Raw genomic sequence first — 15,620 nt, 5'->3', positions numbered from 1 at the left:
TAGGACAATGAATGTAGCAGATGGGGCGATCGAGATGCCTGCCTAAGTATTTCATTTTTTTTTTAATTTAACGTCTGATTAATCTGTTCATGATATTTCCATTTTGTGACATGTTGCATTAAAACAAATCCTGCTTGGAGAACATATAAAAATTTGCACTGCATTGGCCGGGAATCTAACCCGGGTCAACTGCTTGGGAAGCAGCTATGCTCACCACTATACCACCAACGCCCTATGATGTGGTTGCTCTCGGTTCTAAAGATTACAACCCCGAGTTCAATGACTATCTTGCACCAGTTTCAATGGTGCATTTGGTTTAGATACCAACATGAAAAGCAGTAGAACGTTTCTTGTAGAGGGTAAGGAACTGGGGATTGAAACCAAGGCCAAATCTGTGCAGAAGAGAAGAAATGGAAAGCAGTAGTACAAATAGTGGAAATGAACATATTTAGGCAGCATTGGAAGCAAAGCAGCGAAGAGAAAGAGAGTGCCTTCCATGAAATGCCCAGGAGAATGATAAGAGCAGAACGAAAAGGCAAGAATGACATTCAAAGCATGCCCAGAAAAACGTGTGACGGTCCCACCAGTCATTTATGCTTATAATTGGGTATCTTTACTTTCAAAGTATGGGGTTGATCCTTTGGCGATCACTCTGTTGTGTTTCAGCAGAGACAGTGAGTTGAGAAGTCTTTTCTCACATAGCTAGCACAAGCCTGCGCTTTTCCTTGCTGGTAGTGTGGAAATGACAGATTGGTTCTCAGAAGAAAAAACAAGAAATATTATAGCAGAGGATGGTTTCGATCCATCGACCTCTGGGTTATGGGCCCAGCACGCTTCCGCTGCGCCACTCTGCTCCCTTGTAAAAGTGTTCTCTTTATGCAGAGGAGGAGCTTTCAGCGAAGTGGCGAGGGATTGGTGGGTCTCGCTCCTCATTTGCCTAAGCATGCTGCAATGTATGCTGGGTGCAGAAAATCTTCATCTTCTCGTCTCACAGTCAGTCATAACTGAAAGTGCAGACCCTCTTGGGAACTAGCAGTTTCAGGCCTTTACCAAGATAGCAGCTCTCTAACCCTCTCCTCTCTCTTTGATCCTAGCGCTAGCATGCTCAGGATTTGATTTTAACTGGGAGCCAGAGATCTACCCGGTGAGGGCTTGCCCGGTGTGAGGCTTTTGAGCATTTGGGAGCGTTCGGGACGTGAGGACGTTGGACAGGAAATGTTGCCATCTTGAAATATCCAACCTTCCTGCTGTCGTGAGAGGCTCTTTCCATGGACATCTGCCTCTTGGAGTCCTCTCAACTTGCTCTCTGATATAACATTTTGTGAGCTGCAGTTACATCCGATGGCTACAAGATGGCGCTGCATTCAGGTGAGAGAACAAGTGTGCACAAAATCGTTGGGGACTTTTGCCAGATTCATCGGTGGATCTTGCCTACTTTTATTCACATGCTAGATATTGCCTAGAAAGGCTTTTTAATATAGAGATGCTAGAGTTAGAATGTCTGGTCAGGGTTCAGCCCTTTCATTGTCTACCGCCCGCAACATATTTATTACCAGCACATGTGAGTGGTGACTCTGCTTTTTGGAAAATAGCATCTAATAGGACAATGAATGTAGCAGATGGGGCGATCGAGATGCCTGCCTAAGTATTTCATTTTTTTTTTAATTTAACGTCTGATTAATCTGTTCATGATATTTCCATTTTGTGACATGTTGCATTAAAACAAATCCTGCTTGGAGAACATATAAAAATTTGCACTGCATTGGCCGGGAATCTAACCCGGGTCAACTGCTTGGGAAGCAGCTATGCTCACCACTATACCACCAACGCCCTATGTTGTGGTTGCTCTCGGTTCTAAAGATTACAACCCCGAGTTCAATGACTATCTTGCAACAGTTTCAATGGTGCATTTGGTTTAGATACCAACATGAAAAGCAGTAGAAAGTTTCTTGTAGAGGGTAAGGAACTGGGGATTGAAACCAAGGCCAAATCTGTGCAGAAGAGAAGAAATGGAAAGCAGTAGTACAAATAGTGGAAATGAACATATTTAGGCAGCATTGGAAGCAAAGCAGCGAAGAGAAAGAGAGTGCCTTCCATGAAATGCCCAGGAGAATGATAAGAGCAGAACGAAAAGGCAAGAATGACATTCAAAGCATGCCCAGAAAAACGTGTGACGGTCCCACCAGTCATTTATGCTTATAATTGGGTATCTTTACTTTCAAAGTATGGGGTTGATCCTTTGGCGATCACTCTGTTGTGTTTCAGCAGAGACAGTGAGTTGAGAAGTCTTTTCTCACATAGCTAGCACAAGCCTGCGCTTTTCCTTGCTGGTAGCGTGGAAATGACAGATTGGTCCTCAGAAGAAAAAACAAGAAATATTATAGCAGAGGATGGTTTCGATCCATCGACCTCTGGGTTATGGGCCCAGCACGCTTCCGCTGCGCCACTCTGCTCCCTTGTAAAAGTGTTCTCTTTATGCAGAGGAGGAGCTTTCAGCGAAGTGGCGAGGGATTGGTGGGTCTCGCTCCTCATTTGCCTAAGCATGCTGCAATGTATGCTGGGTGCAGAAAATCTTCATCTTCTCGTCTCACAGTCAGTCATAACTGAAAGTGCAGACCCTCTTGGGAACTAGCAGTTTCAGGCCTTTACCAAGATAGCAGCTCTCTAACCCTCTCCTCTCTCTTTGATCCTAGCGCTAGCATGCTCAGGATTTGATTTTAACTGGGAGCCAGAGATCTACCCGGTGAGGGCGAGGCTTTTGAGCGTTTGGGAGCGTTCGGGACGTGAGGATGTTGGACAGGAAATGTTGCCATCTTGAAATATCCAACCTTCCTGCTGTCGTGAGAGGCTCTTTCCATGGACATCTACCTCTTGGAGTCCTCTCAACTTGCTCTCTGATATAACATTTTGTGAGCTGCAGTTACATCCGATGGCTACAAGGAGGCGCTGCATTCAGGTGAGAGAACAAGTGTGCACAAAATCGTTGGGGACTTTTGCCAGATTCATCGGTGGATCTTGCCTACTTTTATTCACATGCTAGATATTGCCTAGAAATGCTTTTTAATATAGAGATGCTAGAGTTAGAATGTCTAGTCGGGGTTCAGCCCTTTCATTGTCTACCGCCCGCAACATATTTATTACCAGCACATGTGAGTGGTGACTCTGCTTTTTGGAAAATAGCATCTAATAGGACAATGAATGTAGCAGATGGGGCGATCGAGATGCCTGCCTAAGTATTTCATTTTTTTTAAAATTTAACGTCTGATTAATCTGTTCATGATATTTCCGTTTTGTGACATGTTGCATTAAAACAAATCCTGCTTGGAGAACATATAAAAATTTGCATTGCATTGGCCGGGAATCGAACCCGGGTCAACTGCTTGGGAAGCAGCTATGCTCACCACTATACCACCAACGCCCTATGATGTGTTTGCTCTCGGTTCTAAAGATTACAACCCCGAGTTCAATGACTATCTTGCACCAGTTTCAATGGTGCATTTGGTTTAGATACCAACATGAAAAGCAGTAGAAAGTTTCTTGTAGAGGGTAAGGAACTGGGGATTGAAACCAAGGCCAAATCTGTGCAGAAGAGAAGAAATGGAAAGCAGTAGTACAAATAGTGGAAATGAACATATTTAGGCAGCATTGGAAGCAAAGCAGCGAAGAGAAAGAGAGTGCCTTCCATGAAATGCCCAGGAGAATGATAGGAGCAGAACGAAAAGGCAAGAATGACATTCAAAGCATGCCCAGAAAAACGTGTGACGGTCCCACCAGTCATTTATGCTTATAATTGGGTATCTTTACTTTCAAAGTATGGGGTTGATCCTTTGGCGATCACTCTCTTGTATTTCAGCAGAGACAGATAGTTGAGAAGTCTTTTCTCACATAGCTAGCACAAGCCTGCGCTTTTCCTTGCTGGTAGCGTGGAAATGACAGATTGGTCCTCAGAAGAAAAAACAAGAAATATTATAGCAGAGGATGGTTTCGATCCATCGACCTCTGGGTTATGGGCCCAGCACGCTTCCGCTGCGCCACTCTGCTCCCTTGTAAAAGAGTTCTCTTTATGCAGAGGAGGAGCTTTCAGCGAAGTGGCGAGGGATTGGTGGGTCTCACTCCTCATTTGCCTAAGCATGCTGCAATGTATGCTGGGTGCAGAAAATCTTCATCTTCTCGTCTCACAGTCAGTCATAACTGAAAGTGCAGACCCTCTTGGGAACCAGCAGTTTCAGGCCTTTACCAAGATAGCAGCTCTCTAACCCTCTCCTCTCTCTTTGATCCTAGCGCTAGCATGCTCAGGATTTGATTTTAACTGGGAGCCAGAGATCTACCCGGTGAGGGCTTGCCCGGTGTGAGGCTTTTGAGCGTTTGGGAGCGTTCGGGACGTGAGGACGTTGGACAGGAAATGTTGCCATCTTGAAATATCCAACCTTCCTGCTGTCGTGAGAGGCTCTTTCCATGGACATCTGCCTCTTGGAGTCCTCTCAACTTGCTCTCTGATATAACATTTTGTGAGCTGCAGTTACATCCGATGGCTACAAGATGGCGCTGCATTCAGGTGAGAGAACAAGTGTGCACAAAATCGTTGGGGACTTTTGCCAGATTCATCGGTGGATCTTGCCTACTTTTATTCACATGCTAGATATTGCCTAGAAAGGCTTTTTAATATAGAGATGCTAGAGTTAGAATGTCTGGTCAGGGTTCAGCCCTTTCATTGTCTACCGCCCGCAACATATTTATTACCAGCACATGTGAGTGGTGACTCTGCTTTTTGGAAAATAGCATCTAATAGGACAATTAATGTAGCAGATGGGGCGATCGAGATGCCTGCCTAAGTATTTCATTTTTTTTTTAATTTAACGTCTGATTAATCTGTTCATGATATTTCCGTTTTGTGACATGTTGCATTAAAACAAATCCTGCTTGGAGAACATATAAAAATTTGCACTGCATTGGCCGGGAATCGAACCCGGGTCAACTGCTTGGGAAGCAGCTATGCTCACCACTATACCACCAACACCCTATGTTGTGGTTGCTCTCGGTTCTAAAGATTACAACCCCGAGTTCAATGACTATCTTGCAACAGTTTCAATGGTGCATTTGGTTTAGATACCAACATGAAAAGCAGTAGAAAGTTTCTTGTAGAGGGTAAGGAACTGGGGATTGAAACCAAGGCCAAATCTGTGCAGAAGAGAAGAAATGGAAAGCAGTAGTACAAATAGTGGAAATGAACATATTTAGGCAGCATTGGAAGCAAAGCAGCGAAGAGAAAGAGAGTGCCTTCCATGAAATGCCCAGGAGAATGATAAGAGCAGAACGAAAAGGCAAGAATGACATTCAAAGCATGCCCAGAAAAACGTGTGACGGTCCCACCAGTCATTTATGCTTATAATTGGGTATCTTTACTTTCAAAGTATGGGGTTGATCCTTTGGCGATCACTCTCTTGTATTTCAGCAGAGACAGATAGTTGAGAAGTCTTTTCTCACATAGCTAGCACAAGCCTGCGCTTTTCCTTGCTGGTAGCGTGGAAATGACAGATTGGTTCTCAGAAGAAAAAACAAGAAATATTATAGCAGAGGATGGTTTCGATCCATCGACCTCTGGGTTATGGGCCCAGCACGCTTCCGCTGCGCCACTCTGCTCCCTTGTAAAAGTGTTCTCTTTATGCAGAGGAGGAGCTTTCAGCGAAGTGGCGAGGGATTGGTGGGTCTCGCTCCTCATTTGCCTAAGCATGCTGCAATGTATGCTGGGTGCAGAAAATCTTCATCTTCTCGTCTCACAGTCAGTCATAACTGAAAGTGCAGACCCTCTTGGGAACTAGCAGTTTCAGGCCTTTACCAAGATAGCAGCTCTCTAACCCTTTCCTCTCTCTTTGATCCTAGCGCTAGCATGCTCAGGATTTGATTTTAACTGGGAGCCAGAGATCTACCCGGTGAGGGCGAGGCTTTTGAGCATTTGGGAGCGTTCGGGACGTGAGGACATTGGACAGGAAATGTTGCCATCTTGAAATATCCAACCTTCCTGCTGTCGTGAGAGGCTCTTTCCATGGACATCTGCCTCTTGGAGTCCTCTCAACTTGCTCTCTGATATAACATTTTGTGAGCTGCAGTTACATCCGATGGCTACAAGGTGGCGCTGCATTCAGGTGAGAGAACAAGCGTGCACAAAATCGTTGGGGACTTTTGCCAGATTCATCGGTGGATCTTGCCTACTTTTATTCACATGCTAGATATTGCCTAGAAATGCTTTTTAATATAGAGATGCTAGAGTTAGAATGTCTGGTCGGGGGTCAGCCCTTTCATTGTCTACCGCCCGCAACATATTTATTACCAGCACATGTGAGTGGTGACTCTGCTTTTTGGAAAATAGCATCTAATAGGACAATTAATGTAGCAGATGGGGCGATCGAGATGCCTGCCTAAGTATTTCATTTTTTTTTTAATTTAACGTCTGATTAATCTGTTCATGATATTTCCGTTTTGTGACATGTTGCATTAAAACAAATCCTGCTTGGAGAACATATAAAAATTTGCACTGCATTGGCCGGGAATCGAACCCGGGTCAACTGCTTGGGAAGCAGCTATGCTCACCACTATACCACCAATGCCCTATGATGTGGATGCTCTCGGTTCTAAAGATTACAACCCCGAGTTCAATGACTATCTTGCACCAGTTTCAATGGTGCATTTGGTTTAGATACCAACATGAAAAGCAGTAGAAAGTTTCTTGTAGAGGGTAAGGAACTGGGGATTGAAACCAAGGCCAAATCTGTGCAGAAGAGAAGAAATGGAAAGCAGTAGTACAAATAGTGGAAATGAACATATTTAGGCAGCATTGGAAGCAAAGCAGCGAAGAGAAAGAGAGTGCCTTCCATGAAATGCCCAGGAGAATGATAAGAGCAGAACGAAAAGGCAAGAATGACATTCAAAGCATGCCCAGAAAAACGTGTGACGGTCCCACCAGTCATTTATGCTTATAATTGGGTATCTTTACTTTCAAAGTATGGGGTTGATCCTTTGGCGATCACTCTCTTGTATTTCAGCAGAGACAGATAGTTGAGAAGTCTTTTCTCACATAGCTAGCACAAGCCTGCGCTTTTCCTTGCTGGTAGCGTGGAAATGACAGATTGGTTCTCAGAAGAAAAAACAAGAAATATTATAGCAGAGGATGGTTTCGATCCATCGACCTCTGGGTTATGGGCCCAGCACGCTCCCGCTGCGCCACTCTGCCCCCTTGTAAAAGTGTTCTCTTTATGCAGAGGAGGAGCTTTCAGCGAAGTGGCGAGGGATTGGTCGGTCTCGCTCCTCATTTGCCTAAGCATGCTGCAATGTATGCTGGGTGCAGAAAATCTTCATCTTCTCGTCTCACAGTCAGTCATAACTGAAAGTGCAGACCCTCTTGGGAACTAGCAGTTTCAGGCCTTTACCAAGATAGCAGCTCTCTAACCCTCTCCTCTCTCTTTGATCCTAGCGCTAGCATGCTCAGGATTTGATTTTAACTGGGAGCCAGAGATCTACCCGGTGAGGGCTTGCCCGGTGTGAGGCTTTTGAGCGTTTGGGAGCGTTCGGGACGTGAGGACGTTGGACAGGAAATGTTGCCATCTTGAAATATCCAACCTTCCTGCTGTCGTGAGATGCTCTTTCCATGGACATCTGCCTCTTGGAGTCCTCTCAACTTGCTCTCTGATATAACATTTTGTGAGCTGCAGTTACATCCGATGGCTACAAGGTGGCGCTGCATTCAGGTGAGAGAACAAGTGTGCACAAAATCATTGGGGACTTTTGCCAGATTCATCGGTGGATCTTGCCTACTTTTATTCACATGCTAGATATTGCCTAGAAATGCTTTTTAATATAGAGATGCTAGAGTTAGAATGTCTGGTCGGGGTTCAGCCCTTTCATTGTCTACCGCCCGCAACATATTTATTACCAGCACATGTGAGTGGTGACTCTGCTTTTTGGAAAATAGCATCTAATAGGACAATGAATGTAGCAGATGGGGCGATCGAGATGCCTGCCTAAGTATTTCATTTTTTTTTTAATTTAACGTCTGATTAATCTGTTCATGATATTTCCGTTTTGTGACATGTTGCATTAAAACAAATCCTGCTTGGAGAACATATAAAAATTTGCACTGCATTGGCTGGGAATCGAACCCGGGTCAACTGCTTGGGAAGCAGCTATGCTCACCACTATACCACCAACGCCCTATGATGTGTTTGCTCTCGGTTCTAAAGATTACAACCCCGAGTTCAATGACTATCTTGCACCAGTTTCAATGGTGCATTTGGTTTAGATACCAACATGAAAAGCAGTAGAAAGTTTCTTGTAGAGGGTAAGGAACTGGGGATTGAAACCAAGGCCAAATCTGTGCAGAAGAGAAGAAATGGAAAGCAGTAGTACAAATAGTGGAAATGAACATATTTAGGCAGCATTGGAAGCAAAGCAGCGAAGAGAAAGAGAGTGCCTTCCATGAAATGCCCAGGAGAATGATAAGAGCAGAACGAAAAGGCAAGAATGACATTCAAAGCATGCCCAGAAAAACGTGTGACGGTCCAACCAGTCATTTATGCTTATAATTGGGTATCTTTACTTTCAAAGTATGGGGTTGATCCTTTGGCGATCACTCTGTTGTGTTTCAGCAGAGACAGATAGTTGAGAAGTCTTTTCTCACATAGCTAGCACAAGCCTGCGCTTTTCCTTGCTGGTAGCGTGGAAATGACAGATTGGTTCTCAGAAGAAAAAACAAGAAATTTTATAGCAGAGGATGGTTTCGATCCATCGACCTCTGGGTTATGGGCCCAGCACGCTTCCGCTGCGCCACTCTGCTCCCTTGTAAAAGTGTTCTCTTTATGCAGAGGAGGAGCTTTCAGCGAAGTGGTGAGGGATTGGTGGGTCTCGCTCCTCATTTGCCTAAGCATGCTGCAATGTATGCTGGGTGCAGAAAATCTTCATCTTCTCGTCTCACAGTCAGTCATAACTGAAAGTGCAGACCCTCTTGGGAACTAGCAGTTTCAGGCCTTTACCAAGATAGCAGCTCTCTAACCCTCTCCTCTCTCTTTGATCCTAGCGCTAGCATGCTCAGGATTTGATTTTAACTGGGAGCCAGAGATCTACCCGGTGAGGGCTTGCCCGGTGTGAGGCTTTTGAGCGTTTGGGAGCGTTCGGGACGTGAGGACATTGGACAGGAAATGTTGCCATCTTGAAATATCCAACCTTCCTGCTGTCGTGAGAGGCTCTTTCCATGGACATCTGCCTCTTGGAGTCCTCTCAACTTGCTCTCTGATATAACATTTTGTGAGCTGCAGTTACATCCGATGGCTACAAGGTGGCGCTGCATTCAGGTGAGAGAACAAGTGTGCACAAAATCGTTGGGGACTTTTGCCAGATTCATCGGTGGATCTTGCCTACTTTTATTCACATGCTAGATATTGCCTAGAAATGCTTTTTAATATAGAGATGCTAGAGTTAGAATGTCTGGTCGGGGTTCAGCCCTTTCATTGTCTACCGCCCGCAACATATTTATTACCAGCACATGTGAGTGGTGACTCTGCTTTTTGGAAAATAGCATCTAATAGGACAATGAATGTAGCAGATGGGGCGATCGAGATGCCTACCTAAGTATTTCATTTTTTTTTTAATTTAACGTCTGATTAATCTGTTCATGATATTTCCGTTTTGTGACATGTTGCATTAAAACAAATCCTGCTTGGAGAACATATAAAAATTTGCACTGCATTGGCCGTGAATCGAACCCGGGTCAACTGCTTGGGAAGCAGCTATGCTCACCACTATACCACCAACGCCCTATGATGTGGTTGCTCTCGGTTCTAAAGATTACAACCCCGAGTTCAATGACTATCTTGCACCAGTTTCAATGGTGCATTTGGTTTAGATACCAACATGAAAAGCAGTAGAAAGTTTCTTGTAGAGGGTAAGGAACTGGGGATTGAAACCAAGGCCAAATCTGTGCAGAAGAGAAGAAATGGAAAGCAGTAGTACAAATAGTGGAAATGAACATATTTAGGCAGCATTGGAAGCAAAGCAGCGAAGAGAAAGAGAGTGCCTTCCATGAAATGCCCAGGAGAATGATAAGAGCAGAACGAAAAGGCAAGAATGACATTCAAAGCATGCCCAGAAAAACGTGTGACGGTCCCACCAGTCATTTATGCTTATAATTGGGTATCTTTACTTTCAAAGTATGGGGTTGATCCTTTGGCGATCACTCTCTTGTATTTCAGCAGAGACAGATAGTTGAGAAGTCTTTTCTCACATAGCTAGCACAAGCCTGCGCTTTTCCTTGCTGGTAGCGTGGAAATGACAGATTGGTCCTCAGAAGAAAAAACAAGAAATATTATAGCAGAGGATGGTTTCGATCCATCGACCTCTGGGTTATGGGCCCAGCACGCTTCCGCTGCGCCACTCTGCTCCCTTGTAAAAGTGTTCTCTTTATGCAGAGGAGGAGCTTTCAGCGAAGTGGCGAGGGATTGGTGGGTCTCGCTCCTCATTTGCCTAAGCATGCTGCAATGTATGCTGGGTGCAGAAAATCTTCATCTTCTCGTCTCACAGTCAGTCATAACTGAAAGTGCAGACCCTCTTGGGAACTAGCAGTTTCAGGCCTTTACCAAGATAGCAGCTCTCTAACCCTTTCCTCTCTCTTTGATCCTAGCGCTAGCATGCTCAGGATTTGATTTTAACTGGGAGCCAGAGATCTACCCGGTGAGGGCGAGGCTTTTGAGCGTTTGGGAGCGTTCGGGACGTGAGGACATTGGACAGGAAATGTTGCCATCTTGAAATATCCAACCTTCCTGCTGTCGTGAGAGGCTCTTTCCATGGACATCTGCCTCTTGGAGTCCTCTCAACTTGCTCTCTGATATAACATTTTGTGAGCTGCAGTTACATCCGATGGCTACAAGGTGGCGCTGCATTCAGGTGAGAGAACAAGTGTGCACAAAATCGTTGGGGACTTTTGCCAGATTCATCGGTGGATCTTGCCTACTTTTATTCACATGCTAGATATTGCCTAGAAATGCTTTTTAATATAGAGATGCTAGAGTTAGAATGTCTGGTCGGGGTTCAGCCCTTTCATTGTCTACCGCCCGCAACATATTTATTACCAGCACATGTGAGTGGTGACTCTGCTTTTTGGAAAATAGCATCTAATAGGACAATTAATGTAGCAGATGGGGCGATCGAGATGCCTGCCTAAGTATTTCATTTTTTTTTTAATTTAACGTCTGATTAATCTGTTCATGATATTTCCGTTTTGTGACATGTTGCATTAAAACAAATCCTGCTGGGAGAACATATAAAAATTTGCACTGCATTGGCCGGGAATCAAACCCGGGTCAACTGCTTGGGAAGCAGCTATGCTCACCACTATACCACCAATGCCCTATGATGTGGGTGCTCTCGGTTCTAAAGATTACAACCCCGAGTTCAATGACTATCTTGCACCAGTTTCAATGGTGCATTTGGTTTAGATACCAACATGAAAAGCAGTAGAAAGTTTCTTGTAGAGGGTAAGGAACTGGGGATTGAAACCAAGGCCAAATCTGTGCAGAAGAGAAGAAATGGAAAGCAGTAGTACAAATAGTGGAAATGAACATATTTAGGCAGCATTGGAAGCAAAGCAGCGAAGAGAAAGAGAGTGCCTTCCATGAAATGCCCAGGAGAATGATAAGAGCAGAACGAAAAGGCAAGAATGACATTCAAAGCATGCCCAGAAAAACGTGTGACGGTCCCACCAGTCATTTATGCTTATAATTGGGTATCTTTACTTTCAAAGTATGGGGTTGATCCTTTGGCGATCACTCTCTTGTATTTCAGCAGAGACAGATAGTTGAGAAGTCTTTTCTCACATAGCTAGCACAAGCCTGCGCTTTTCCTTGCTGGTAGCGTGGAAATGACAGATTGGTCCTCAGAAGAAAAAACAAGATATATTATAGCAGAGGATGGTTTCGATCCATCGACCTCTGGGTTATGGGCCCAGCATGCTTCCGCTGCGCCACTCTGCTCCCTTGTAAAAGTGTTCTCTTTATGCAGAGGAGGAGCTTTCAGCGAAGTGGCGAGGGATTGGTGGGTCTCGCTCCTCATTTGCCTAAGCATGCTGCAATGTATGCTGGGTGCAGAAAATCTTCATCTTCTCGTCTCACAGTCAGTCATAACTGAAAGTGCAGACCCTCTTGGGAACTAGCAGTTTCAGGCCTTTACCAAGATAGCAGCTCTCTAACCCTTTCCTCTCTCTTTGATCCTAGCGCTAGCATGCTCAGGATTTGATTTTAACTGGGAGCCAGAGATCTACCCGGTGAGGGCGAGGCTTTTGAGCGTTTGGGAGCGTTCGGGACGTGAGGACATTGGACAGGAAATGTTGCCATCTTGAAATATCCAACCTTCCTGCTGTCGTGAGAGGCTCTTTCCATGGACATCTGCCTCTTGGAGTCCTCTCAACTTGCTCTCTGATATAACATTTTGTGAGCTGCAGTTACATCCGATGGCTACAAGATGGCGCTGCATTCAGGTGAGAGAACAAGTGTGCACAAAATCATTGGGGACTTTTGCCAGATTCATCGGTGGATCTTGCCTACTTTTATTCACATGCTAGATATTGCCTAGAAATGCTTTTTAATATAGAGATGCTAGAGTTAGAATGTCTGGTCGGGGTTCAGCCCTTTCATTGTCTACCGCCCGCAACATATTTATTACCAGCACATGTGAGTGGTGACTCTGCTTTTTGGAAAATAGCATCTAATAGGACAATGAATGTAGCAGATGGGGCGATCGAGATGCCTGCCTAAGTATTTCATTTTTTTTTTAATTTAACGTCTGATTAATCTGTTCATGATATTTCCATTTTGTGACATGTTGCATTAAAACAAATCCTGCTTGGAGAACATATAAAAATTTGCACTGCATTGGCCGGGAATCGAACCCGGGTCAACTGCTTGGGAAGCAGCTATGCTCACCACTATACCACCAACGCCCTATGATGTGGTTGCTCTTGGTTCTAAAGATTACAACCCCGAGTTCAATGACTATCTTGCACCAGTTTCAATGGTGCATTTGGTTTAGATACCAACATGAAAAGCAGTAGAAAGTTTCTTGTAGAGGGTAAGGAACTGGGGATTGAAACCAAGGCCAAATCTGTGCAGAAGAGAAGAAATGGAAAGCAGTAGTACAAATAGTGGAAATGAACATATTTAGGCAGCATTGGAAGCAAAGCAGCGAAGAGAAAGAGAGTGCCTTCCATGAAATGCCCAGGAGAATGATAAGAGCAGAACGAAAAGGCAAGAATGACATTCAAAGCATGCCCAGAAAAACGTGTGACGGTCCCACCAGTCATTTATGCTTATAATTGGGTATCTTTACTTTCAAAGTATGGGGTTGATCCTTTGGCGATCACTCTGTTGTGTTTCAGCAGAGACAGATAGTTGAGAAGTCTTTTCTCACATAGCTAGCACAAGCCTGCGCTTTTCCTTGCTGGTAGCGTGGAAATGACAGATTGGTTCTCAGAAGAAAAAACAAGAAATATTATAGCTGAGGATGGTTTCGATCCATCGACCTCTGGGTTATGGGCCCAGCACGCTTCCGCTGCGCCACTCTGCTCCCTTGTAAAAGTGTTCTCTTTATGCAGAGGAGGAGCTTTCAGCGAAGTGGCGAGGGATTGGTGGGTCTCGCTCCTCATTTGCCTAAGCATGCTGCAATGTATGCTGGGTGCAGAAAATCTTCATCTTCTCGTCTCACAGTCAGTCATAACTGAAAGTGCAGACCCTCTTGGGAACTAGCAGTTTCAGGCCTTTACCAAGATAGCAGCTCTCTAACCCTCTCCTCTCTCTTTGATCCTAGCGCTAGCATGCTCAGGATTTGATTTTAACTGGGAGCCAGAGATCTACCCGGTGAGGGCGAGGCTTTTGAGCGTTTGGGAGCGTTCGGGACGTGAGGATGTTGGACAGGAAATGTTGCCATCTTGAAATATCCAACCTTCCTGCTGTCGTGAGAGGCTCTTTCCATGGACATCTACCTCTTGGAGTCCTCTCAACTTGCTCTCTGATATAACATTTTGTGAGCTGCAGTTACATCCGATGGCTACAAGGAGGCGCTGCATTCAGGTGAGAGAACAAGTGTGCACAAAATCGTTGGGGACTTTTGCCAGATTCATCGGTGGATCTTGCCTACTTTTATTCACATGCTAGATATTGCCTAGAAATGCTTTTTAATATAGAGATGCTAGAGTTAGAATGTCTAGTCGGGGTTCAGCCCTTTCATTGTCTACCGCCCGCAACATATTTATTACCAGCACATGTGAGTGGTGACTCTGCTTTTTGGAAAATAGCATCTAATAGGACAATGAATGTAGCAGATGGGGCGATCGAGATGCCTGCCTAAGTATTTCATTTTTTTTTAAATTTAACGTCTGATTAATCTGTTCATGATATTTCCGTTTTGTGACATGTTGCATTAAAACAAATCCTGCTTGGAGAACATATAAAAATTTGCACTGCATTGGCCGGGAATCGAACCCGGGTCAACTGCTTGGGAAGCAGCTATGCTCACCACTATACCACCAACGCCCTATGATGTGTTTGCTCTCGGTTCTAAAGATTACAACCCCGAGTTCAATGACTATCTTGCACCAGTTTCAATGGTGCATTTGGTTTAGATACCAACATGAAAAGCAGTAGAAAGTTTCTTGTAGAGGGTAAGGAACTGGGGATTGAAACCAAGGCCAAATCTGTGCAGAAGAGAAGAAATGGAAAGCAGTAGTACAAATAGTGGAAATGAACATATTTAGGCAGCATTGGAAGCAAAGCAGCGAAGAGAAAGAGAGTGCCTTCCATGAAATGCCCAGGAGAATGATAGGAGCAGAACGAAAAGGCAAGAATGACATTCAAAGCATGCCCAGAAAAACGTGTGACGGTCCCACCAGTCATTTATGCTTATAATTGGGTATCTTTACTTTCAAAGTATGGGGTTGATCCTTTGGCGATCACTCTCTTGTATTTCAGCAGAGACAGATAGTTGAGAAGTCTTTTCTCACATAGCTAGCACAAGCCTGCGCTTTTCCTTGCTGGTAGCGTGGAAATGACAGATTGGTCCTCAGAAGAAAAAACAAGAAATATTATAGCAGAGGATGGTTTCGATCCATCGACCTCTGGGTTATGGGCCCAGCACGCTTCCGCTGCGCCACTCTGCTCCCTTGTAAAAGAGTTCTCTTTATGCAGAGGAGGAGCTTTCAGCGAAGTGGCGAGGGATTGGTGGGTCTCACTCCTCATTTGCCTAAGCATGCTGCAATGTATGCTGGGTGCAGAAAATCTTCATCTTCTCGTCTCACAGTCAGTCATAACTGAAAGTGCAGACCCTCTTGGGAACCAGCAGTTTCAGGCCTTTACCAAGATAGCAGCTCTCTAACCCTCTCCTCTCTCTTTGATCCTAGCGCTAGCATGCTCAGGATTTGATTTTAACTGGGAGCCAGAGATCTACCCGGTGAGGGCTTGCCCGGTGTGAGGCTTTTGAGCGTTTGGGAGCGTTCGGGACGTGAGGACGTTGGACAGGAAGTGTTGCCATCTTGAAATATCCAACCTTCCTGCTGTCGTGAGAGGCTCTTTCCATGGACATCTGCCTCT

General features: G+C 44.8%; 8 non-coding genes across 8 annotated transcripts; all 8 read right to left on the bottom strand.

The window, feature by feature from the left end:
- Window positions 1-159: 159 nt before the first annotated feature.
- Window positions 160-231, bottom strand: TRNAG-CCC (transfer RNA glycine (anticodon CCC)). Its single transcript has one exon. It is a non-coding gene; the product is annotated as a tRNA-Gly (tRNA).
- Window positions 232-1,758: 1,527 nt separating this feature from the next.
- TRNAG-CCC (transfer RNA glycine (anticodon CCC)) lies at window positions 1,759-1,830 on the bottom strand. Its single transcript has one exon. It is a non-coding gene; the product is annotated as a tRNA-Gly (tRNA).
- A 1,516-nt stretch (window positions 1,831-3,346) lies between these two features.
- Window positions 3,347-3,418, bottom strand: TRNAG-CCC (transfer RNA glycine (anticodon CCC)). The gene has a single exon. It is a non-coding gene; the product is annotated as a tRNA-Gly (tRNA).
- A 1,527-nt stretch (window positions 3,419-4,945) lies between these two features.
- On the bottom strand, window positions 4,946-5,017 carry TRNAG-CCC (transfer RNA glycine (anticodon CCC)). Its single transcript has one exon. It is a non-coding gene; the product is annotated as a tRNA-Gly (tRNA).
- A 1,516-nt stretch (window positions 5,018-6,533) lies between these two features.
- Window positions 6,534-6,605, bottom strand: TRNAG-CCC (transfer RNA glycine (anticodon CCC)). Its single transcript has one exon. It is a non-coding gene; the product is annotated as a tRNA-Gly (tRNA).
- A 4,714-nt stretch (window positions 6,606-11,319) lies between these two features.
- TRNAG-CCC (transfer RNA glycine (anticodon CCC)) lies at window positions 11,320-11,391 on the bottom strand. Its single transcript has one exon. It is a non-coding gene; the product is annotated as a tRNA-Gly (tRNA).
- A 1,516-nt stretch (window positions 11,392-12,907) lies between these two features.
- Window positions 12,908-12,979, bottom strand: TRNAG-CCC (transfer RNA glycine (anticodon CCC)). The gene has a single exon. It is a non-coding gene; the product is annotated as a tRNA-Gly (tRNA).
- A 1,516-nt stretch (window positions 12,980-14,495) lies between these two features.
- Window positions 14,496-14,567, bottom strand: TRNAG-CCC (transfer RNA glycine (anticodon CCC)). The gene has a single exon. It is a non-coding gene; the product is annotated as a tRNA-Gly (tRNA).
- Between the last annotated feature and the right edge of the window lie 1,053 nt (window positions 14,568-15,620).

This window comes from Triturus cristatus, chromosome 11 (genome assembly GCF_964204655.1).
Source record: "Triturus cristatus chromosome 11, aTriCri1.1, whole genome shotgun sequence".
Lineage (NCBI taxonomy): Eukaryota > Metazoa > Chordata > Amphibia > Caudata > Salamandridae > Triturus > Triturus cristatus.
This window is presented reverse-complemented; position numbering and strand designations above follow the sequence as displayed.